We start from the raw sequence: 24,676 nt of genomic DNA, 5'->3' as shown, positions 1-24,676 counted from the left end.
CGGCGCGGAACGCCGAAGCCGACGCAGTCGTGTTGTGTCACCATCGAGGTCACCAAATACGTGGTATCTAATAGAATTGAACATTTATTTCCACATAAAGGACGTCTATACAAGGTTGTTTACAAGCGTGGAAGGCTTAACAGTGACTGTAAAGAGCGGCATGGAACTGTCTACATCTCTAACGTCAAAGAGTAACTATAATGACAAATACTAAGGGTAGCATTCATCTCACGCTAGGTGAGGAGAGCACTACGTCATAGTAACGTAACGCTACGTCATCGTGATGTAATAAATCTAAATCGACTTTATGAGTACGTATATCGATCTTTGCAGTTGTACCACAGAGGTTGCACGGTAACGTAAAAGCTAAATGTAAATACAGGTGTAGAAATGAATTTACAGCAGTTGTTTGGTATGCTCATCCCAGTTGAATTATTTATTAACCTGTAATCTCAACAATTTTGGATGCTGTTGTATGTTTCTTGATGTAATGGATGTCTGAACGAAGGAACCTTAACAATAATGAAAGTCAAAAATAGCGTCTAGTCATTTTTTAAAAAAAATCCGATTAATTCTGCATAATGATGTGGATAGAAACGTGAAATAGAAAATTAAAGTGTTTCGTATTTTTATATAAGCCAATGGATTGTACATAACTGTTTTGGACAGAAAGCTTAAACTGAGAAATTAATGTGGTTTCTGTAGTGGACTGTTAAGGCAGCCAGTCCACAGTGAAGTAGCCGAAAGGGCACGCGTCAACTCACGCCGTCTGGCGTTAAGTCTGGAACAGGATTCGTAATGAATGTGATAAAGAAAAGAACGTAGCTACTAGAACACTTAACTTTTATATTGTCCTTTGGTATACAGCATTCTGGATGATACAAGTGAGACTCTATCTTGAGGTACATGCAACGTTACAAATGGTTAATGGCGCCTTGCTAGGTCGTAGCCATTAACTTAGCTGAAGGCTATTCTAACTGTCTCTCGGCAAATGAGAGAAAGGCTTCGTCAGTGTAGTCGCTAGCAACGTCGTCGTACAACTGGGGCGAGTGCTAGTACATCTCTCGAGACCTGCCTTGTGGTGGCGCTCGGTCTGCGATCCTGACAGTGGCGACACGCGGGTCCGACACGTACTAATGGACCGCGGCCGATTTAAGCTACCACCAGCAAGTGTGGTGTCTGGCTGTGACACCACAGTTTCAAAGTTAATTCCGAATGTTGCTGGAATTTTAATTTTGCCTTCATGCTGTAGATCAGCACAGAAACTTCTGCTCTCCAGAAATAAATTATAGCTGATGATTATAATGTACTGACATGTGATAACACACGTCATTATTTTTCTTCATACTTTGTATACTGTGAAAAAACAATGACATGCAAGTCACATTTACCAACATTATAAGTAACTGAAAGCAGTGAGTGCTGTCGCCATTTTAGCTACTTTTTGTATGACTCTTAGGCAATATGGAAATAGCTATAGTAATCATGCCAAACACACCCAAAATTTATACGTACCATGTCTACTGAGAGAATAAACAAACACAGTATTCCACCATCGCATATGAAACATCAATTCGTGCTGTTAAAAACTATGGGCTGTTGAGGTTATGTTAAGTAGCTCACCCATTGTGACAGTCAGTGTTCAACATCATTTGGCAACTACTAGGAAACTTACTTTTTTTGTAGTTGATACTTCTTCAATATCAGAATGTAACAATTATAGACGAAATATCATTGTTTTTTCACAGTATACAGCCTATAAAGAAAAATAATGATGTGTTATAAACAGGTTACATTATACATTATAATCATCAGCAATAATTTATTTCTGAAGACCAAAATTGTCTGAGTTGATCTGCAACAAGAAGGCAAAATTAAAATTCCAGCAATATTCGGAATTATATTTGGAACCACATTACTTTCTCGGTTTAACGTTTCTGCCCAGAAAAGTTATGTATAATTTATTGGCTTTTATAAAAATACGAAACACTTTAATTTCTCCATATTCCACGTATCTGTCCACATGATTTATGCGCAATTAATCGATTTTTTAAAAATATGACTACTCGCTTTTTTGACTTTTGTTGTGGTTATGGTTCCTTCGTTCATATATTATTTATGTTCATGAAACACACAATAGCATCCTAAATTCTTAGGGTTAGAGCTTAATAATTATTTCACGTTTCTGTCGACGCAATCATGCACGATTCATGGATTTTTTTTTTTAAATGACTACAAGCTTTTTTTGACTTCCGTTATGTTCGTGAGATACCCAATAACATCCCAAATTCTTTGGATTACAGCTTAATAATTAATTATTTCACTTTTCTGTCCACATGATTTATGGACGATTCATCGGATTTAAAAAAATTACTGTAGGCGTTTATTTTTTTCCTTTCGTTATGGTTCCTTCGTTCAGACATTCATTATGTTCAGAAACACAAAATAATATCCAAAATTGTTGGGATTCCAGCTTAATAACTAATTCAACTGGGCTGAACATACCACACAACTGCTGTAACTTCGTTTCTACACATGTATTTACATTTAGCTTTCACGTTACCATGCAACCTCTGTGGTACAACTGCAAAGATCGATATACGTACTCATGAAGTCGATTTAGGTTTATTTACGCCACGATGACGTAGCGTTACGTCACTATGACGTAGGGCTCTCCTCACCTAGCGTGGGATGAATGCTACCCAAATGCTAATGACACGAAATGTTTATACACCACTGAACACTCTCGTTTGCGGGGACAGAATGAGATGCTACATATTGCCACAAATTCTTTTAAAATGTTACGGAAAAAGCAGAAATACAAAGGAAGAAGGTACATCAGCAAAATTTACCTTATGGGCTTAGATCTAGAAGTAAATAGTGTAAGTTCTGGGATATCATATTTGTTTATTACTTTGTTTAGTCAAAATTTTCGTTACTTGTCATGTTCTGTGTTTGTTTACTTGTATAAAGAAGGGAGGGGATTGATGGCACATCCATTTCTCTCATACGATATGCCGAGATGCTGACTAGAAAACTTTTTCTGAGCATAGCGCTATTAAACTGTTGCAGACGAGATATGACACGATATCAACCGCTATACAATGGAATTTTATTTGCTAGGGAATTAGATATGCTACTAAAGAGTCACAGACGGACAGTCGCCTTTACATTTAACATTTGTGAAGTAAGGAATGACGTACGAAGACTGCAACATAGGTTTACAGCTTTACGAAAGGAAGTAGAAAAAGGTGCATTGTTGGAAGATATGCAGAACTAGTATCAGGAATTAAGACTCGTGTGAGAAACTGAGTACTCAGATGCAGCAGATACCGGATATTGTACCACAAATGTAAATATGTAAAAAACGTGGTTGGTTAGATGCCGAAGGGAAACTATTAAAAAATGTGTTTAGAACAGTGGATAACGAGGATATCAAGAATTTGAACAGCACAATCGGAAATGTAAAAGAGTTATCAGAAGATACAAAAGGAAAAGTAGATGGCACACAACACGTATTGGGCCCATGGAGCAAGGAATCCTCATTGTTACTAAAGAAATACGAAACTTAACAATGGAATTAGAACAATATGCCCATAACACCAGGAATATCTTCAATTTATTAGTTTGTAGACAGAGAAGGGCTCATGTCGGAATGTCTGTAGCAGATTTCAGAGATTGTATTTGAGAAAATGTTATTATTTATCAAACAAAGACGAACGAAAAATCATGTGAAATACAATTGTTTTTTGGGAAAATGGAAGAAGGAGAGTGCGAGGAAAAAGTCTTAGCACCCTAGACAAAATTTCAGAAAACTGGAGATCACTGGCTTTATCCATATTTGCGCCAGAAACAGTAATCATCACTAGCTATAGAAACAACAAACCGATCGTAATAATGAAACTAGAATTACGAGGCAATGGATTGTTAATTAACGGGACTAGGTGTGAGATAGTAGGAAGACAAATTCATTTCCCAGCTATCATAACAGGTCCAATAACGCTTAACGCATCGCGACCAACATCGTATTGCCCAAAGGAAACACCATACACCTTATCCAGTCAAAATCCAAATTTTAGTAACGATACCTCAGATTCAGCTTTGGTATAATCAATAAACGAATTAATAACTTCAGAAAAAGGACAAATTTCAGTCAATCATAATCTTTGTTCTAGTATTTATTTGCGCAACTTTTGTATAAAACGCAAGATAACTCATTCAAATGAGACTACTATACACCGGATACATATAGAGTGGGTACATGCCGGTAATAAGTAATAGATGAAGAAAATCAAAATAGCGCAGTTAACCAGGAAAATATGACAAATAAAAAATGGTTCAAATGGCTCTGCGCACTATGGGACTTAACTTCGAAGGTCATCAGTCCCCTAGAACTTAGAACTACATAAACCTAACTAACCTAAGGACATCACACACATACATGCCCGAGGCAGGATTCGAACCTGCGGCCGTCTCGGTCGCGCGATTCCAGACTGTAGCACCTAGAGCCGCTCGGCCACCCCGGCCGGCAAAATATGACAACGTAGATTAATTAAACTAACTAAGATTCAAGACTTTGGTTTCGAAGCAACACAGGAAACAGTTGTTCACTTATTTTTTAAAATATAAGGCAGGTATCGACTAAGTAGTAATGAGTAAAGCAGGGAAAATTCGGGACGAATTTTTTTAAAGAGGAGGGATGTGTTATGGCACAGAATAATGAGTTGAAAATACAAAAAACTTAAAAACTAATTCACATTGCCACAAGAAAAGTGCGGTCACGCCAGAGACAGAACAGGAAATACGTGAAATGTCGCAAGCGGGTCAGGTCCCAGCGCGTTACAACACCGCGCCGAGAAAGAGAGAGGACGAACTCAGCAGAAAATAGCACGGGACAGGAACCCAACGGAGACGTGTCACGCTTATCTAATAGCTCGAACGAAATGTCGAAAGAAACCGTACCTATTTCAAAAGAACCCGTGTCAGAGAACCTACACAGCAGTTAAGAGCCTGTTAAGCGAACATAGCGGAATAAGAATGACGCATGTGGTCATTACGGACCGAGTATCCTCATAGCCTCACGTTACCTCCCTTTAGATATTCGAGCTCTGCAGCTCCCAAAGAGTTGATGATTGAGATCGATGGCGTTCACAGTAATAGCACTCGATTCCATGATTACGATACTGTAACGAATCTATGTCTTAGATACTCCAGAACAGTTTATGAAACACCCGAAGATGTACCTGAGACGACGGTCTTCGCCTGCTGAACTTCAAACTGTTCGCCGCTTACTATTGCTGATGGAGAAGCTGACTGTCTTCCAACAACACTACATCGCGGAGTGCTGGCAGAACCGAACTTCAGCAAAGAAACCCGCAGCAGGGCCTCGTGGGGTCCACGTTCCTGTTCAACTCTTAGGTGCCTCTGGGCGCTGAAACCTACCTGGCCGGCAGGAAGGAGAGCGACCGACCACACAACTTACAACACATCGCTGATGGGTCAACACAGAATTCGGAGCGGGATCGAGCACACTCCAGCACTTAGTATGAGACCTTTCATGCTGGACCATAGCCACGCCGGCAGTGTGCCGCTGTTTGTGAGGTCACTCTCTCTTCGCCTGGGCCTGCAGACGAGGAGCTGACGCGGCAGTCATCAGCGGGAATCGAACATGTAGCCACTTGAGGCATCGGCTACAAGGCCAGTGTAGAACAAGACGACTGTAAACGTGGTTCATAAATAACTGAACCTCGTTTTACTGCTGACTTCATGGAGAAGAATCTCTGCTTGGCCCCTCTGTACCACACCGCTCTCCCAGGTATTGTTGGTTTCTTGACCTTGGAACTGCTACTAATCGACCGAGTAGCTCCACAGTTGGCCTCAAGAGGCTGAGTGCACCCAGTATCAGCTCCCCCCCCCCCCCCCCCCAAGTAAAAAGCCGGCCGGAGTGGCCGAGCGGTTCTAGGTGCTACAGTCTGGAACCGCGCGACCGCTACGGTCGCAGGTTCGAATCCTGCCTCGGGCGTGGATGTATGTGGTGTCCTTCGGTTATTTAAAGTAGTTCTAAGTTCTAGGGGACTGATGACCTCAGAAGTAAAGTCCCATAGTGCTCAGAGCCATTTGCACCATTTGAACCCAAGTAAAACTGCCCTGTCCGTACCGGAAATCGATCCTTTGGGGTCCTCTGTATGCCAGCCAGTCACACTTACCCTGATATACAGAACCAGACAATTAAGACAAGTGGAATTACATAAGCAGTATAACACTGATTCTGCAGCATGGGATTTATTAATCAGGTTCAGGTAATTTTGATTTACTGAATACGAAAATATTACTGTTGAATTGATTCTACTTTATGAAATAAAGGCAGTCTGTTTATATTGGACATCAAAATATAAAAAGAGGAGAATCTTTCTTAAAACGTTTGTATAAAAGTTATCAGATAATTCCAAACAAAGTGCTGTAAATGATACAAAGAATAACAAAATTAATCATAACAAAAAATATCAATAAGAAGTAAGAAAAACTTTTTGTATGGGATTTTATTCGGTGGTTTTCGTCTGGACAGTCTCTCTGCAAGCTGCAGCAATAGTCTGCCATCATATGGTGATCCCAACGGCCTTGACATTTTGCCTCCACAATCTTGATGTCCTGGTGGAACCGTTCCCCTTCTTCTCCGCTATAATCGCCCAAGCTGCCAGGAAATTTATCTAAATGACTGTGCAAAAAATTCAATTTAACACTCATATTAGCTCCTAGTTCTGGGAAATTCTAGAGCATTTTGCCTACTGTTTCGGAATATTCTTCAGCTTTGTGATTCCCCAAAAATGTTTGACAACTGATACACAGCTTGTCCACACTTCCAGTTCAACTTGAGTAATGTGATTTGTGAAATCATCGTTGTTTGTGAGAGTACGGATCTGTGACCCAACAAAAATTCCTGCTTTTAACTTTTCTATACTGAGATTAGGAAATGACTGCCAAATATAACTGAAGCAATCGCCATTCCTAACTAAAGCTGTAACAGACTGTATAAGCTTAATATACTACTGGCCATTAAAATTGCTACACCACGAAGATGACGTGCTACAGACGCGAAATTTAACCGAAAGGAGGAAGATGCTGTGATATGCAAATGATTAGCTTTTCAGAGAATTCACACAAGGTTGGCGCCGGTGGTGACACCTACAACGTGCTGACATGAGGAGAATTTCCAACCGATTTCTCATACACAAACAGCAGTTGACCGCCGTTGCCTGGTGAAACGTTGTTGTGATGCCTCGTGTAAGGAGGAGAAATGCGTACCATCACGTTTCCCACTTTGATAAAGGTCGAACTGTAGCCTATCGCGATTGCGGTTTATCGTATCGCGACGTTGCTGCTCGCGTTGGTCGAGATCCAATGACTGTTAGCAGACTATGGAATCGGCGGGTTCAGGAGGGTAATACGGAACGCCGTGCTGGATCCCAACGGCCTCGTATCACTAGCAGTCGAGATGACAGGCATCTTATCCGCATGGCTGTAACGGATCGTGCAGCCACGTCTCGATCCCTGAGTCAACAGATGGGGACGTTTGCAAGACAACAACCATCTGCACGAACAGTTCGACGACGTTTGCAGCAGCATGGACTATCAGCTCGGAGACCATGGCTGCGGTTACCCTTGACGCTGCATCACAGACAGCTGCACCTGCGATGGTGTACTCAATGACGAACCTGGGTGCACGAATGGCAAAAAACATTTTTTCGGAGGAATGTGTTTGGCGACATCGCGGCGAACGCACATTGGAAGACTGTATTCGTCATCGCCATACTGGCGTATCACCCGGCGTGATGGTATGGGGTGCCATTGGTTACAGCTAAGTGAGCGTTTGGTTTATATCAGAGCCCTAAATCAGACTTTCATGAACACAAGAGATGTTGTTGTTGTTGTGGTCTTCAGTCCTGAGACTGGTTTGATGCAGCTCTCCATGCTACTCTATCCTGTGCAAGCTTCTTCATCTCCCAGTACCTACTGCAACCTACATCCTTCTGAATCTGCTTAGTGTATTCATCTCTTGGTCTCCCTCTACGATTTTTACCCTCCACGCTGCCCTCCAGTACTAAATTGGTGATCCCTTGATGCCTCAGAATATGCCCTACCAACCGATCCCTTCTTCTAGTCAAGTTGTGCCACAAATTTCTCTTCTCTCCAGTTCTAATCAATACCTCCTTATTAGTTATGTGATCTACCTATCTAATCTTCAGCATTCTTCTGTAGCACCACATTTCGAAAGCTCCTATTCTCTTGTCGTCCAAACTATTTATCATCCATGTTTCAATCCCATACATGCCTACACTCCATACAATTACTTTCACAAACGACTTCCTGACACTTAAATCTATACTCGATGTTAACACATTTCTCTTCTTCAGAAACGCTTTCCTAGCCATTGCCAGTCTAAATTTTATATCTTCTCTACTTCGACCATCATCAGTTATTTTGCTCCCCAAATAGCAAAACTCCTTTACTACTTTAAGTGTCTCATTTCCTAATCTAATTCCCTCAGCATCACCCGACTTAATTCGACTACATTCCATTATCCTTTTGCTTTTGTTGATGTTCATCTTATATCCTCCTTTCAAGATACTGTCCATTCCATTCAACTGCTCTTCCAAGTCCTTAGCTGTCTCTGACAGAATTACAATGTCACCGGCGAATCTCAAAGTTTTTATTTCTTCTCCATGGATTTTAATACCTACTCCGAACTGTCCTTTGGTTTCTTTTACTGCTTGCTCAATATACAGATTGAATAACATCGGGGAGAGGCTACAACCCTGTCTCACTCCCTTCCCAACCACTGCTCCCTTTCATGTCCCTCGACTCTTATAACTTCCGTCTGCTTTCTGTACAAATTGTAAATAGCCTTTCGCTCCTTGTATTTTACCCCTGCCACCTTCAGTATTTGAAAGAGAGTATTCCAGTCAACACTGTCAAAAGTTTTCTCTAAGTCTACAAATGCTAGAAACGTAGGTTTGCCTTTCCTTAATCTTTCTTCTAAGATTAGTCGTAGGGTCAGTATTGCCTCACGTGTTCCAACATTTCTATGGAATCCAAACTGATCTTCCCCGAGGTCAGCATCTATCAGTTTTTCCATTCGTCTGTAAAGAATTCGCGTTAGTATTTTGCAGCTGTGACTTATTAAACTGATAGTTCGGTAATTTTCACATCTGTCAACATCTGCTTTCTTTGGGATTGGAATTATTATATTCTTCTTGAAGTCTGAGGTAATTTCGCCTGTCTCATACATCTTGCTCACCAAATAGTAGAGTTTTGTCATGACTGGCTCTCGCAAGGCCGTCAGTAGTTCTAATGGAATGTTGTCTACTCCCGGGGCCTTGTTTCGACTTAGGTCTTTCAGTGCTCTATCAAACTCTTCACGCAGTACCATATCTCCCATTTCATCTTCATCTACATCCTCTTCTATTTCCATAGTATTGTTCTCAAGAACATCGCCCCTGTATAGACCCTCTATATACTCCTTCCACCTTTCTGCTTTCCCTTCTTTGCTTAGAACTGGGTTTCCATCTGAGCTCTTGATATTCATACAAGTGGCGCTCTTTTCTCCAAAGGTCTCTTTAATATTACTGAAGGCAGTATCTATCTTACCCCTAGTGAGTTAAGCCTCTATATCCTTACATTTGTCATCTAGCCATCCCTGCTTAGCCATTTTGCACTTCCTGTCGATCTCATTTTTGAGACGTCTGTATTCCTTTTTGCTTGCTTCATTTACTGCATTTTTATATTTTCTCCTTTCGTCAATTAAGTTCAATATTTCTTTTGTTACCCAAGGAGTTCTACTAGCCCTCGTCTTTTTACCTACTTGATCCTCTGCCACCATCAATATTTCTTCCCTCAAAGCTACCCATTCTTCTTCTACTGTATTTCTTTCCCCCATTCCTGTCAATTGTTCCTTTATGCTCTCCCTGAAACTCTGTACAACCTCTGGTTTAGTCAGTTTATCCAGGTCCCATCTCCTTAAATTTCCACCTTTTTGCAGTTTCTTCAGTTTTAATCTACAGTTCATAACCAACTGATTGTGATCAGAGTCCACATCTGCCCCTGGAAATGTCTTACAATTTAAAATATGGTTCCTAAATCTCTGTCTTATCATTATATAATCTATCTGAAACCTTCTAGTATCTACAGGGTCCTTCCATGTATACAACCTTCTTTCATGTTTCTTGAACCAAGTGTTAGCTATGATTAAGTTATGCTCTGTGCAAAATTCTACCAGGCGGCTTCCTCTTTTATTTCTTAGCCCTAATCCATATTCACCTACTACGTTTCCCTTCCTTTTCCTACTGTTGAATTCTAGTCACCCATGACTATTAAATTTTCGTCTCCCATCACTACCTGAATAATTTCTTTTATCTCATCATACATTTCATCAAGTTCTTCATCATCTGCAGAGCTAGTTGGCATATAAACTTGTACTACTGTAGTAGGCGTGGGCTTCGTGTCTATCTTGGCCACAATAATGCGTTCACTATGCTGTTTGTAGTAGCTTACCCGCACCCCTATTTTTTTATTCATTATTAAACCTACTGCTGCGTTACCACTATTTGATTTTGTATTTATAACCCTGTATTCACCTGACCAAAAGTCTTGTTCCTCCTACCACCGAACTTCACTAATTTCCACTATATCCAACTTTAACCTATCCATTTCCCTTTTTAAATTTTCTAACCTACCTGCCTGATTAAGGTATCTGACATTTCACGCTCCGATCCGTAGAACGCCAGTTTTCTTTCTCCTGATAATGACGTCATCTTGAGTAGTCCAAGCCCGGAGATCCGAATGGGAGACTATTTTACCTCCGGAATATTTTACCCAAGAGGATGCCATCATCATTTAATCATACAGTAAAGCTGCATGCCCTCGGGAAAAAATATGGCTGTAGTTTCCCCCTTGCTTTCAGCAGTTCGCAGTACCACAACAGTAAGGCCGTTTTGGTTAGTGTTACAAGGCCAGATCAGTCAGTCATCCAGACTGTTGCCACTGCAACTGCTGAAAAGGCTGCTGGCCCTCTTCAGGAACCACACGTTTGTCTGGCCTCTCAACAAATACCCCTCCATTGTGGTTGCACCTATGGTACGGCTATCTGTATCGTTGAGGCACGCAAACCTCCCCACCAACGGCAAGGTCCATGGTTCAGGGGTGGGGGGACAGAAGTGATGTCAGTTTTAATATTCGGGCGATAAGCCAAGGGAGTGGTTTGGAGGTCTGGCAATCATGCTGGCTGGGTTCGCGTGCCCAGTCAATAGGAAAAATCTCATTTGAATTTGCCACCATTTTATGTCAACGAATTTGCTTCTAGAAATGGGTAAGTCCGCTGTGGAAGGGGTTTGGGGGCAGGCGAGAGGCGAGAGACGAGAGGGGGAGGGGTGGGACTGACATTGAATGTGACGCGTGTCTTTTTTTACATAAAGAGATCTAGCGACCGTGAAGAGTGGGCTCAGATACAGTCAGTCTCACTACTCGCATCCTCTGCCAGTTGTTCCTCTATATGCCACGAAATCGAAGAACACCCCCATCATGTCACGAACCCCATCCAAGGCTGGGCTGCTGCTGCACCTGTACTAATATGTCCCTCCCTCCCATGCTCTTCATATCCTATCTCAGTTTCAACAGATTCCTTCTCCCAGAAATACGCATTGGTATCTATCCATTCTAACAGTAGTAGACTTAGAATCAATATGCTTTCTTTGGATCAAGGCTTCGACACCTCTCTGAGCCTCCTGACCCACCATAGCTTCTTTTGCAGCATTTGTTTCCTAATCCAACATCATCTCCACACTCCATTTATCTGTATTGTCCTCTGTCCCTCCAGCCTTCCTTCCTACCCAGCATTTACTAAGAGCAAGGTCTTATCATAATATTAGCACCAACCAAACCAATGCCATCTGTGTTTTATAGTAGATCATCAAAATAAATGACAGTTATTTTATTTTAGTCCCCAGTTAGCTGAGGACTTCCTAAAAAGTTGAGATTTCAAATAAATTTGTATTAAGTAGGAAAATGTTTAATACCAAAGTCGTTGGTGGCTTGTAACCGCATATGGAGAATTATCTCTTAAACAAATCCTTTGCGGATCCATGTTTATCTGGATTGTTTTTGCTTCTATGTCTATGAGAAACCAAGTCAATTTTCACAGTTAATTGTGAACACTGCGTTTGTACTTTTTTGGTTTTTGTTTTGTAGGGTAACTGAAAATGACTAATCAGTCTGTAACATCCCCCTCACGTATTGACCTCAATGACAGTGAAAAATTATACCGCGTGCACCTAATGGAAGCCGGCCGCGGTGGTCTCGCGGTTCTAGGCACTCAGTCCGGCACCGCGCGACTGCTACGGTCGCAGGTTCGAATCCTGACTCGGGCATGGATGTGTGTGATGTCCTTAGGTTAGTTAGGTTTAAGTAGTTCTAAGTTCTAGGGGACTGATGACCACAGATGTTAAGTCCCATAGTGCTCAGAGCCATTTGAACCTTTTTTTGAACCTAATGGAAATTTGGGAAAAGCAATCGTCACCGAAGTTAATTTGTCGGTAAAGAGGGAGGAAAGGGTTACATCTAAATGAAAGGAAAAATGCAAATGAAACTGTTGGAAATTAATTTTGAAAAGGAGTGAAGTTAATAAAGAAAGTAAATGTGCGATCGTTACGTTAACAATTAACTGGCATTAATTAGATATTTGAGATTTGGGGAAAATTACGGTCGCCAGTCCTATGGACAACTACTATAATAACTGAAAAAGAAAGGTTATTACACATATAATTAGCACTAAAAACGTGGCAACTGAAGGTTGACACGTGTTGTGTGGAAACTAAATGTTTGTCAAAAGTAATAAATTTCGCTACACTCTCACTTAATTTAGGAAAAGAATTAATAAAACCGGAAAATTGAAAGTTAATTTAGTGACTGAAATTAATAGTGAACTTTGTTTCTGAAGCACTACGAAATTCAATAAATAAGGTTAGTCCTGGGTTACCTCAACAATCATTTGAAAAGCTACTCGAATTTACGCAATTTAGGAATATGAGATTTAACTCTGAACTTGAATTAAATGATTCTGAACAATTAACAATAGTAAAATTTAGTACGTACCAAGCTGAGCTGCAGTCATAGGGAAGCTAAAATATGGTAACAATACTCGACTCTTAATTTCTGCTTGTGTAATCTAAATAATGTAGCCAGCTATGAATACTTTAACTGAACTTTGAAATTAAAGCGGTGAAATGGAATGATATTACTTTAATGCTGGCGTATGAATTTCAACGACACTCGGGTTCATTCCAGAAAAGGAAGGGACCCTGCTTGGTAATGCAATTGGGACAATGAGCAACAAAGTTTCATGCTAAGTTGCTGTATTTTTGTGATGCAACAGTTTGAAAAGCTGAGGTCTGCCATACAGTTCTAAAACTTTACGTGCTTTTAGTTTTCCTTGTTGGTTGATTGAAGGTTTGCAGTCGTCGATCGGGGAGGTGGCGACAGTCACTCATTGTCGGCCGTCGCTGTTGCAGAAGCTGGATGTTGGCGCGCCTTCTTCTCGATACAGTCACCAGGCGAAACGGGCTCTTGATGTGCGCCAGCTAATGCTTCCCGTCCCCGACACCGTGTCAGGAACTATCATAGCAAGTCGAGTGCAATTACATGCTGCCAAACCCCGAAAGCGCGGCAACTCGCGGGAGCGTCACACAACACACCTGCTCCACCGCCATTCTCCAGCCAGACTCCCTCTGCCCGCGCTCCATGCGGCAGAGTTAACGCTACCAAAGATCCTAAGCACTTTGGTTCTCCAACGACATATCGATGTAATCGTTCGATAGCATAGTTTTCCCTAGGCCAGACCCAGCGTAAAAATACAAATAATATTTACAAAACAAACCAATTACACATCGACATAAATGGAATATATATATATATAGTAAAACAATTAAAATATATAAAGACACAGAAATGTCAGATCTTCAGGTGACAAAAGAAGGAAAAAATTTATAGTACAATAGATGGAAATAGGAGGATATGCTTTCCAGTGTTACAAGTCGAAACAGATTTAGCCATTAAACAATTTACTTGAGCACTGGAAATTAACCTTATGAAAAGAAATTGCTGGCTGGTACTCTCTGTCAATGACGTAGCAAATACGAAAGGAGCATGATAAAGGTTACACATAGTATGATTAAAATTCGAATCGTTGATGTCACGAGAGATGTCCACAGAGATCGCGGTAACGGTTCCCTCACTCACATAACGAGGACATCACCTGTAACACTTGGCAAGCGAACGCATAATAAGTCCTCTCCACTCACACCACAGTATCCATCTGTGACAAAATTACAACCCTCAGGGACATAATGGGCCCAGAAAAACACAGAAATGTGACTGACAAAATCGTCCAAAAACGCAGAAATGTGCCTGACATTCACCCTGAGGCACTACAGCTGCATTAGACTCCATGAGGGTTTTTTTTTTTTTTTTTTTTTTTTGTCGTCAGTCAGTCTTTTGACTCCTTAGATGCAGCCCGCCAAGAAATCCTCACCTGAGCTAACCTCTTCATCTCAGAGTAGCAATCGCAACCTATGTCCTCAATTATATGTTGGATGTATTCCAGTCTCTGTCTTCCTCTACAGTCTTTGCCCTCTACAGCTCCCTCTAGTACCATGGAAGTCATTCCCTCATGTCATAACACATGTCCTATCATCCTCTCCTTTCTCCTTATTAGTGTTTTCCACATATTCCTTTTCTCTCCGATTCTGCACAGAAACTCCTTATCAGTCCACCTAATTTTCAACATTGGGCGGTAGAACCACATTAAGTCCTTCGATTCTCTTCTCTTCCGATTTTCCCACAGTCCTTGTTTCTCTAGCATACAATGCTGTTCTCCAGACGCACATTCTAAGAAATTTCTTCCTCAAATTAAGGCTGATATTTGGTATTAGCAGATTTCTCTTGGCCAGGATTGCCCTTTTTGCTATTGCTAGTCCGCTTTTGATGTCCTAGTCGCTCCGTCCATAATTGTTTATTTTGCTGCCTAGGTAGCAGAATTCCTTAACTTCATCTACTTCGTGACCATCAATCGCGATGTTAAGTTTCTCGCTGTTCTCATTTCTACTACTTCTCATTACCTTCGTCTTTCTTCAATTTACTCTCAATCCATATACTCTATACTCATTAGACTGTTCATTCAGTTCATCAGATCATGTAATTCTTCTTCACTTTCGCTCAGGATAGCAATGTCATCAGCGAATCGTATCATTGATATCCTTTCACCTCGAATTTTAATTCCTTTCCTGAACCTTGCTTTTATTTCCATCATCGCTTCGTCGACGTACAGATTGAACACCACGTGCGAAAGGCTACATCCTTATCTTACAACCGCTTTAATACAAGCACTTCGCACTTGGTCGTCCACTCTTATTATTCCCTCTTGCCCGTTGTACATATTGTATATGACCCGTCTCTCCATGTAGCTTACCCTTACTTTTTTTCAGAATTTCAAACATCTTGCACCATTTTCCATTGTCGAACGAGGTCGACAAATCCTATGAACGTGTCTTGACTTTTCTCTAGTCTTGCTGCCATTATTAACCGCAACGTCAGAATTGCCTCTCTCGTGCCTTTACCTTTCTTAAAGCCAAACTGATCGTCATCTAGCGCATCCTCAATTTTCTGTACCATTCTTCTGTATATTATTCTTGTAAGCAACTTGGATGCATGAGCTGTTAAGCTGATTCTGCGATAATTCTCGCACTTGTCAGCTCTTGCCGTCTTCGGAATTGTGTGGATGATATTTTTCCGAGTCATATGGTATTTCGTCAGACTCATACATTCTACACACCAGCGTGAATAGTCCTTTTGTTGCCACTTCCCCCAATGATTTTAGAAATTATGATGGAATGTTGTCTATTCCTTCTGCGTTCTTTGATCTTAAGTCCTCCAAAGCTCTTTTAAATTCTGATTCTAATACTGGATCCCCTATCTCTTCTAAATCGACTCCTGTTTCTTCTTCTTCTTCTATCACATCGGACAAATCTTCCCCCTCATAGAGGCTTTCAGTGTTCTCTTTCCACCTATCCGCTATCTGCTCTGCATTTAAGAGTGGAATTTCCCTTGCACTCTTAATGTTATCTCCATTGCTTTTAATGTCACCGAAGGTTGTTTCTTGTACGCTGCGTTGTCCTTCCGACAATCATTTCTTTTTCGATGTATTCAAATTTTTCCTGCAGCCATTTCATCTTAACTTCTCTGCGCTTCCTATTTATTTCATTCCTCAGCGACTTGTATTTCTGTATTCCCGAGTTTCCCGGAATATTTTTGTACTTCTTCCTTTCATCGATCAGTTGAAGTATTTCTTCTGTTACCCATGGATTCTTCGCAATTTCCTTCTTTGTACCTATGTTTTCCTTCCCAACTTCTGTGAGGGCCCTTTTTAGTGATGTCCATTCCTCTTCAACTGTACTGCCTACTGAGCTATTCCTTATTGCTGTATCTATAGCCTTAGAGAACTTCAACCGTATCACGTCATTCCTTAGTACTTCTGTATCCCACTTCTTTGCGTATAGATTCTTCCTGACTAATATCTTAAACTTCAGTGTACTGTTCATCACTACTATATTGTGATCTGAGTCTGTATCTGCTCCTGGGTACGCCTTACTATACGGTATCTGATTTCGGAATCTCTGTCTGACAATGATGTAATCTAACTTAATTCTTCCCGTATCACCCGGCCTTTTCCAAGTATGCCTCCTCCTCTTGTGATTCTTGAACAGAGTATTCGCTATTACTAGCTGAAGCATGTTACAGAACTCACTTAGTCTTTCTCCTCTCTCATTCCTTGTCCCAAACCCATATTCTCCTGTAACCTTTTCTTCTATTCCTTCCCGTACAACTGCTTTCCAGTCCCCCATGACTATTAGATTTTCATCTCCCTTTACATACTGTATTACCCTCCAATATCCTGATATACTTTCTCTATCTCTTCATCTTCAGCTTGCGACGTCGGCATGTATACCTGAACAGTTTTGTCGGTGTTGGTTTGCTGTCGATTCTGATAAGAACAACTCTGTCACTGAACTGTTGACAGTGACACACTCTCTGTCCTACCTTCCTATTCATAACGAATCCCCCTCCTGTTACACCATTTTCTGCTCCTGTTAATATTACCCTACACCCTCTGACCAGAAATCCTTGTCTTCTTTCCACTTCACTTCACTATCTCCTACTATATCTACATTGAGACTTTGCATTTCTCCTTTCAGGTTTTCTAGTTTCTCAAGCTTCTGAGATGCCACGCCCTGACTCGTAGAACGTTATCCTTTCGCTGATTATTCAATCTTTTTGCAGCCCCTCCCGGAGATCCGAACGCGGGACTATCCCGGAACCTTTTGCCAATGGAGAAATCATGATGACACTTGTTCAACTACATGTCACATGTCCCGTGAATACTATACTACCAATACTATTGAAAACGTCCATCACCTACCACATTTCAAATAAGAATGTATCAGGCTGAGCAGAGGCAAAGACTGTGCCACAAAAAACGTGCACATAGATAACTTACAAAAATCAAAATGACCTGCCCACCTTACAACTTTCGGTGAACTACATTATTGGAAACGGATCAGTAACTTTAATTTTGCTGGGCCTATCGCCTTTCGTATGCAGCGGATGACTGGATTATAGGCAAGACACAAGGCACACACACTCTGCAGATTGCCTACGTCCTGCCGCCACTCACAGGAATAAACAATATAGAAGGTGACATGGCGTCGCCGCGAAGCATGAGAGAACATTTTGCATTCTGTGTCTAACAAACTTTCTTCCCCACCACTAGAGAGAGAAAGAGAAAAAAAGAGGGATGGAGAGAGAAGAGAGAGAAGAGAGAGAGAGAGAGTGAGAGGGAGGGGGAAAGAGATGAATCTCCTACAAGTTGCACCGCAAATATTGCAGCAGTGGAAAGTGCTATTGACGTGCGCTTTTCACAAAGTGGATTGGTAGTCAGGGCCTCGTACTGTTAGCCATCCAACAGATTGTATACTTTTTAAATGGAAAAATGTTTATTGACATCAGGCAAACTAAAAGTAGGGTAAATTAGAATGTCACTGGTGTCTGTTGCAATATTCTAGTACGAGTCGTTTAAGAGATATCGTTTTTTGAAGAGTTCCCATACAGAAACTTGTACAGTTCCTGTGACAGCACACACTAAAGAACGACACAAGTGCATACAGTAGTTATGTGTGTTCTGACCAGTAACGAGACAATTGATCATCAGAGGTTGTGTTCAAACTGACTACCGGTAACGGCAATACAAACTTCCAATCAGTTAAGGAACGACTGCTGCACGCGAGCTAGCATTTCAGAGGGAGTGTCCGAGCAGGCTACAGTATTACGTCGTTGCATATCATCGTGTGTAGTTGGTGTTACCTTGTAGACAACGTCTTTCGGCTTTCCCCGCAGAAAAAAAGTCTACAGACGTTATTTAAATTTGGGGAACCGGCCGGCCAAGGTACAGGTCCTCTGCATCCAGTCCTACGATTTGGAATCACATCCGTGGAAGATGGTCTATTAGGAGGCTGCGACACTTCAGTGTTCAAATGGCTCTGAGCACTATGGGACTCAACTGCTGAGGTCATTAGTCCCCTAGAACTTAGAACTAGTTAAACCTAACTAACCTAAGGACATCACAAACATCCATGCCCGAGGCAGGATTCGAACCTGCGACCGTAGCGACACTGCAGTGTTCCGTCTGTGATAAACGAGCCTGTGTGCTGACGGTTCACTATCTCACACCACACATTTACACTCCATGGACGCTGACATTCCACCTGACGAAGCCAGCGGGGATTGCCAAAAGACCAGTAGTGCATATTTCGGCGGTTTCCTGGGTCATGATTGATAAATATGACTTCATCATTAAACAAGATACATGATACATCTGAAGTATCTTGTCTTAATGCGCACGTACGGAAGTTAACACGATTCTCATAATCTCTTCCATGCAGTTCTTGACGGACAGATGTGATGTGGATGGAAAGTATGTCGATGAAGAACGTGTAGGACACCTGCCTGGGTCATGCTACTTCCTCGTGCGATTGCGCGGAAGCTAACGTGCGGATCAACTGCAACAGCAGCAAGAACATTAATTTCGTCCTCTTCTGTTGTCCCTTTTTTTCCTTTTGTTACACTGTCTAGGTGTTACACAACCACTTTCACGTAACTGGCTGAAGAGGAAAATAAATAATTGCCGAGATGGTTGACGTGTATTGTGATATCTTACCGCATGCACCGCACAACAAACTGCGTTCTTTCTACACTCTCCATATAACACGAGCATGTCGACTTTTTCGGCATTGCTAAATCCCATCGACCACTGACGACCTACTGTTTGCACTGTCACACACTAACTGACTAGCAAGTCACAATGCACTCAAGGAACACACAAGCACACAGTAACCAAACATAACGTCATACCTAGCAACTACGCTGGTTGAATGGCACAAACAAGTGTCGGTATGGGATCTTTTCCAAACACGGTATCTCGTAAACGACTCGCTCTAGAACCCAGCGACAGATACAACTGACATTCTAATTTACCCTACTTTTAGATTATTAATGTCATTATGCATTGTTCCAATTAAAAATGTACATTTGCACAAAAAATACACTTTCTAAGTATTATTACAATCTGCTTATTGCCTACTTGACTAACAATCCTTCCTGTGAGAGCCGCACATGAATAGCATTTTCCATTCACGTAATAAATAAGTGTGTACACCCGCACGCATATATATATATATATATATATATATATATATATATATATATATATATACAACGTGTGTGCCGAAGAGAGCTAAAGATTAATTCATATTCTGCTTTCATGTAGTGAGTTAGGTGCTAGTGGAGGCATAACTTCATGTAACAAGGCACTTGTTTGTAATCCGAAGGGAACTTAAACAGCGAAAAATTGTGCTGTGTCGTACAATTTTAAGAGAATACCAAAGATTAGGTTTTTGACGCCTAATTTATGAAAGTGTCTTTTGATACATAATACAGTCTCTTTCCGAAAAGGGCTGAGAAAGGCATCAGCTGTAGGCATTTTAAGAAATCACTCTTTCCCTCCGACAGGTACATTCTTATCCTGGGCTGCTCATCTTGTGTAGGAGGCCACACTCGACTTGTAGAAAGTGGGGGCGGTGCCAGTAGTTAAGCCGCTTAATCACATTGATCCGGCTCAGTATGCTCCAGGCAAGTCGTCTGTGTTGCTATTTTCAATCAAACGCACCGTACATACCACATCTATGACCATATTGTCGGCTGTACCAAAAGAAGAGAGGAAGGTTGACAGCAAACATACTGGAGATGCAGCACTAACCCAGCAGGACAAGGATATATGCCGTAGCCCTTGTAACAGGAAGTATTCTGGCATTTTGTTTGCGGAAAATGTAAATATAGACGACAGGATGAGGTCTGGAACTTAGGTTCTAATTCTTAATTATTGCGTCAACTCCCTCCATTATTCGGTTATTGATTCAAATAGTGTTTCAAAAGAAAGGCACAATTGTCGCATGGCTAAAGAAAAGAAGATTCTTGCAATCAGCCAAAACCTGTTAACTAAAGACGTACAGGAGTGTCGCAGTAGACAGTTCTTTATGAATGGGATGAAAGTGCTGACTTTCCACTGACGTAGTAAATGACTAGTTTGGAAAATCATGTGCTTTACAGCGAGACATGCTGCTGTAATATTCAGTGAAGCTCTTGTTGAATGAGGTTCTTGCAGCTTGGTCTTGCTTCTTTAGGCGCTGTACTCCAAACAACACATTCTTCCATCTCGTATGTTCCTGGCCGCTATTACGGTATCTGTCGAGGACTAGCCATGTCCACAAACAGATGTTTCTATCAACCACTCTGTGGCATGATGCTTTCTTCACATTTCCGATATGGAGTTTGCACCTATGAAGAAAGCCGTTATTCTATACTAACTAGTGCCCGTAGTTGTCGATCCTTACCAAAACACAAATACATACTAAAAGTTTTCTTTCATGTTTAGTTATTATGGAACGATCTGTAGAGTTCTCTTCGTTTGGAAAAACGTTCTTAAAATTGTACATAATTAGAGTATACTTATTTTAGTCGACTAAACTAGAAGTCATCCGGACTGCCCCCAGACACCTTATCAAACCTGAAAACTATGGATTCAACACTAATGTCGATCGCTTGTGATTAATTTTAGATGTCACCACATTTTCATTCCCGATCCCATCCCTACGGCCGTTGTGTGTGTCTCATGGACACAATATTTTTTTCATATATTAAATAAAATGCGTATCAAGATTTATCGGATTTGCTGCATGCTTTCCAGAGTTCTATTATACGTAAGCGTCCTTTCACCTATCGTATTTCATTCCATATACTAAGTTGTATGTGTCATGTATGTACCAAGTTTGGTTCGAGCTCTGTAGTGTGTGGGTATAACTTCAGAAAAAAGTCGGTTACACAAGTAAGTGTATAAGTAATAATGAATTCGGGATGGCCCAAGGTACACAAATTATTTTGTTTTATCACCCAAATATGTTACACCACAGCTGTGAGACCATCAGTGTTTTTCTTTATTAATTTCCCAAATACATACATACATGTTATTTTTAGGTCAAGGAATATGACGCATCAGATTTTGTTGTCATTTACATTGTATGTACCCTTTACCTTTGATTTTATATTGTGTGTGTCATGTGGCTGCCAACCAAAATCAGCCACAGGTCTAAATCTGGAAGGCATGTCATCTGCGAATACTAGAGATTTAAAATTTTAGAAAGCATTTTGTAACTGGAGTAAGTAGCGATCGGTATAAAATGCAAAAAATCAAATGAAAAAGTCTCGATCGCGTTTTCAGATTTTTTTTCGTTAGCAACCGGTTTCGGCCCTTTCGTCAGACCTTCTTCAGGCTTTTCCCAGCCATTATGATTGCTGGTGGCGGCAAACGGAGCGAGATCCGTAGAAGCAAAGATGTCACTTACTTTTTATTTGATTTTTAAACATGAGGGAACATTGGATCTTTTATTTATAATCCAATCTTTAAATTGTATGTTCTGGTAAAATTCATGGCGTATGCCCTTTTTTGGCGTTACTGTTATAGTATTTTGCTAGTTCTCAGTTATGACAAGTTTGTTTTTTACTGAACGTGGTTTTATGTAGTTGAGCTGAGCATCTGGACATTGGTAAAAGTTTTGCGAGTATTAGTTATGGCGGACTATTTCGTTTAGTTTGTTATTCATGGATTATGATTCGTATTTTGAGAGTGTGTACCCGCGTTTTCTCCTGCTCTTTTGTAAATACTGCGTCCCGTTATGTTGCTGTGGCTTGGACACACATTTCACTGCACAGATTTACGTCTTTGATGCGCTCCCAACTGTCGTTTGTTTTAGTGTGACGTCCGAGAACTTTGTTCCGTTTATTTCTGTGTGTGTTTCATTTTGTATTGTTTCACAGAACACACACAACTGTACCACAACACAATGTACCAGCAACAACCACACAACAGAGAACACACAAGGCACAGAAAATGACGAAACCACAGAGAACTTGAAAAAATGATACAGCCTGACATTTGACAATAGAATAACACACAGAATATGAAACACCATGAGGAAACAAGGTACGAGTATAAATATGGCATACAAAACAAACACTTAGCAAAAAAGATTAAGAATACCTAACACCCATAACACCACCACAGATAAATTCAACATAGCGGGTATATACCAGCTAACCTGCGAAATCTGTGATTCAGTATACATCGGACAGACACGTAGGCCACGCGCTGTAGGGCGTTTTGTCACGGCTCGCGTGGCTCCCCTCCGTCGGAGACTCGAGTCCTCCCTCGGGCATGGGTGTGTGTGTTGTCCTTAGCGTAAGTTAGGTTAAGTTAGATTAATTACTGTGTAAGCCTAGGGACCGACGACATCAGCAGTTTGGTCCCATAGTCCTTACCACAAATATCCAGTTTTCAGGACACGTAGAAATTCACGATGAGATACTCACAAGGGAAACTCCACATCGCGCTTTCCTCAGATTTAGTGCTAGTACAGCTCAGTGGATAGCCCGTCAAAAACTGAACACAGATCAAGCATGAAAACAGTAAAAAGGTGTGCTCAACTGTAAAAAAAAAAGCAAATTAGAAACAGTAAACGGTCCAAGAACAATAAGTTCATTAAAGAGCAGCTTAACAGAGCAACGGTGTCGTGGGTAAGTGGTATTGGTGTTGAACTGCCAAGCGGTCCAGGTGTGTACGAAACTCCCTCGTACCCCCGGTTTTTTCCATAGCATTATAAACTGCCAATCAGTATACTGAAATGTTTGTTCTCTTTCTGTAGTCCTGCCAGTTGTCATACTATGCATTGGTTATAGAATATGTGTCATGCGATAAGAATACGTTACCGTCGCAAGTAAATGTGATGAATAATGAGAGCAGGCGAGATACGACAAAGAAACTGTGAAATGAAAACAACAAATAAACGCGTGTGAACTATGTTACAGCAAAGGAATTCAAGAGTCGAGACTTTCAAAATGGAAGGCAACTTCAAAAACTTTGAAAGCATATATTTCGACAGAGCTCAGAGAAACTGTGTGATTGTGAAACAGTCGCGTTCATTTGTTGTAGCATATGTGACAAACTATTATGTTTTCATCAGTTCCTTGGGAGTGACCACATTCATGTTCGTACGAACACCAATGTCGGGCAAGGAGGCGTATGTAACTCACTTACCAGTCATACAAATTAAGTGCGTCGATAAGAGATTTCTATCATATGACACACGTGCTGTGACTAATGCCGTGTATGACACACCAGGCGTGTTTTCGTGGATGATTCGGTTGACTTGTCGCCTTGTCATCAAACATTTGCGGTTCCCCTTCAAAAGCCACTTTCTTTTCGGCTGCTAACAGAGTAGTTGTGCAGAATCAACTGTCGTTATAGGTCCCTACCCTACACCTCGCTGTTGCAAATGGACATTACACCATGACACAGTCACAAATTTGAATAACGAGAATAGCGGAAAAAAGGGCACGAGGGGTTTTTGAACAGGGTTCACCTGCTTAACAATCCAACACTGTGAGCATATTTTTTCCCTTTTTTCGCGGGAAAATGCTCTATCAACCCATTTTAAACTTTTTTTTTTTTTAGTAAGTGCCATAGTGAGCTACAGGTTGGAGGAGACAACGTGGCCAGGGGTCGAATCCCGAGGCCTGGCCACGTAACCTCCCCCTTCCCGCCACCTGCTACATCCTCACATTGATCACATTATTTTTACTTATTTATTTAATTCACTTATTTGTTCACATCTATATACAGAGGAAAAACAAGTTAGAACAAGTCCACCACAGCTAGGTACTAGCAAAGTACCACAATGGCAAGGCCAAAAAAGGGCATATGCCACGAATTTTAGCAGAACATAATTTTTTAAAATAGATAATAAATAAAAAATTCAGTGCTGACGATTTTCTAACATTCCTCATGTTTGCAGATGACATGGTATAGTCTACTAATTTAACCTGTCTGATTTTGGTTGGCAGCCACAATACTTACAACGTAAAATCAAACGTAAAATGTACATAAAATTTAAATGACAACAAAATCTGA

Source organism: Schistocerca nitens, chromosome 1 (genome assembly GCF_023898315.1).
Source record: "Schistocerca nitens isolate TAMUIC-IGC-003100 chromosome 1, iqSchNite1.1, whole genome shotgun sequence".
Taxonomy (NCBI): Eukaryota; Metazoa; Arthropoda; class Insecta; order Orthoptera; family Acrididae; genus Schistocerca; species Schistocerca nitens.
This window is presented reverse-complemented; position numbering follows the sequence as displayed.